At 34.4% G+C, this 2,691-nt stretch overlaps 1 pseudogene; it reads right to left on the bottom strand.

Moving 5' to 3' along the window:
* Positions 1 to 1,675: 1,675 nt before the first annotated feature.
* Positions 1,676 to 2,134, bottom strand: LOC121490072 (annotated as a pseudogene).
* Between the last annotated feature and the right edge of the window lie 557 nt (positions 2,135 to 2,691).

Below are 2,691 nucleotides of genomic sequence, written 5' to 3'. Positions count from 1 at the left end.
GCTTTTGAGGATAATTACCAAGTATTTTGACAAGGAATAAATTTTATGTAAAGGTCATATTATTTCATAAAGTTTCAGTTCACAGATCTATATGTTTTATTATCCTCATTATCTATTCTTTTCTACTTCGTTTTGTTTTACTATATAAAAAAGCAATTAAAAGTAAAAAGCAGACCGATGAGTAACACATTTCTTGCAAACACTGATTCATAATATTGATTATGTTTGAAGGTCTTCATATATTAAGGAATTAAAAAGTAGAAAAGGAGTTTTTTTTTCTTTATCCCCAGTTATCTTGCATGATGGATACAGTGCCATACTTTATTGATTAAAGGAAGGCTATAACAAGAATTCACATTACACTTTGTATTTTAAATAGTCAAGCTGAAATTATGCATTATATGTCTTTGTTATTTACTGAACAGTGTTAATGTTCAGAGACTGGTTATGTTATCAGAAGCTGGTCTGATGTGTAGCAAGAAGACTGGTCCAAAGGGAAAGAAATTGGATATAGACACTTCTGTTAAAACGTGAACTTTCTCAAGCATCATGAATTGATGACCAGATACTTTTGACTTTTGAATGGAATTCTTTCTTCTTTCTTTCTTTCTTTCTTCTTTCTTTCTTTCTTTCTTTCTTTCTTTCTTTCTTTCTTTCTTTCTTTCTTTTTCTTTCTTCTTTTTCAGATTTTATTTATTTTGGGTGGGAAGGCAGGAGAGGCAGAGGGAGAGAGAATCTCAAACAAACTCCAGGCTGAGCATGAAGCCAGATGTGTGACTCAATCTTACAACCTTGAGATCACAACCTGAGGGGAAATCAAGAGTCAGATGTTTAAATGATTGAGCCACCCAGGCACCCCAGGATTCTATATATTTCTATTGGGATCTTCTTAATCCATGCAGTATGATCTTTATGATAACAATTATATCTGAAAGAAGTATCTAGAACTTTAGCATGAAAACGTCAACATAATGACAAATAAAGGAAATAAAGTGCTATAAAACAACTTCCAAACTGTTCATAGAATCCCTTCACATTTTTTCTTATAATTAGAAACTAGATATTGTATCTAATATGGTCGTAAGTCCAGAATCAATGGAAATACATCGCCATGATTAAGCTAACTGCTATAGCAATTTCAGCTTTGTAAGCTTTCTTAGTGACCCTTAATTTTTCATGCACATGTTACTTTAAAATATATTAAATTGTACAAGTGTATCAGTGTTATGAAAACAGCTGTCCATGTAAAATTAGACGATGACCCACAAGGAAAGCTATTATAATCGAAAGTTAAAATTACACAAATTTCTCTTTAATTGTATTACATTTCTGTTCTTCAGTACTACATGAACTATTTATTTCATAAAGTAATCATATTTGCATATGGTTCTCTCATAAAAAAAATATTATATATCTTTAAAAAAATGATACCAACCAGATATTGTCTGGTGAATTCGTTCTCTTTTATGTTTAAGTAGTATTGACTTAAAGCTTCAAATTTCATTGCAAATGGAAGTCTACATTCATCATCAAGATTTCTGCAGATACTCATGGATGTTTGTTCTCTTGCTTACCTTTGCCATTGGATTGTTTTTCTATGAATGTTCTCTCTGCTTTTTATAATTTTTGGAGAGGAATAACTATTTTCTTCAGGGCTTTGGACAGATGTCTAGTCTCAGAACTTCCGGAATTGCTTCCTGGTGCCAGGCCTTCCTGACTTTGAGCACATTGAAACGTAAGGTTTTGTTCGAGGGCTAGCACTGTCCCACCGTGGCAATGTCACCAATCTGGACGTCCCTGAAACAGGAGAACAGGTGCACGGACATGTTCTTTTGGTGTTTCTCAAAGTGGTTGTACTTATGGATGTAGTGGAGGCAGTCTTGGTGGGTAACACTGGTCTTCTGCATCTTCTTCTGGGTCACCACACCAAACAATCCACCCTTGGATGGAAATTACCAGTAAAAGGGCATTTCCTGTCAATATTTGTGCCCTCAATGGCCTCCTTGATCATCTCAAAGCCCAAATAGATGTTTTTGAAGAGCTTTTCCTTGTCATTTTCTACAAGCAGGGCACTCTTATTTCAAAACATATTTGGCTGCTTTTAGTGGGGCCACTCAGTCTGAATGTCTGCCATCTTCCTGGCCACCTGAAAAAAGGATCTTTTTATATTGTAGGTGTAATCCATAATTCAGTGTTTTCATTAATCTCCTCGTGTACTATGACCATTTTTACACATTCATCCATTTAGTGATGATATTAAAGATGGAAGAAGTTGTTTAAAATGTGACTAATTACCCACAGTATATCAAAAAGGTAAACAAGGTAAACAGTTCATATCTAGAATATGTAACAAACTTTCAAATCAGTAAGAATAATTATTCATAATCAGATAAATTCATATATTAAAATGTGTTTTCCCTTTACAAGTATTAGAATAGCAAAACACAAGGGCACCTGGGTGGCTCAGTCAGTTGAGCATCCGACTCTTCATTTTGGCTCAGGTCATGATTTCGGGGTCCTGGGAAGGAGCCTCGTGTCTGGCTCCACATTCAGCAGGATGTCTGCCGAGGATTTCTCTCCTTTCCCCCTCCCCTGCTCACTCTCTCTCTTAATCTCAAAAAAAAAAAAAAAAAAAAAAAAAAAAAAAAAAAAAAAACTTAAAAAAAAAAAAAGAGAGCAAAACACAACACC

Source organism: Vulpes lagopus, chromosome 4 (genome assembly GCF_018345385.1).
Source record: "Vulpes lagopus strain Blue_001 chromosome 4, ASM1834538v1, whole genome shotgun sequence".
NCBI classification, from domain to species: Eukaryota; Metazoa; Chordata; class Mammalia; order Carnivora; family Canidae; genus Vulpes; species Vulpes lagopus.
Note: the sequence above shows the minus strand (reverse complement) of the source record. Positions and strands in the feature narration are given on the sequence as shown.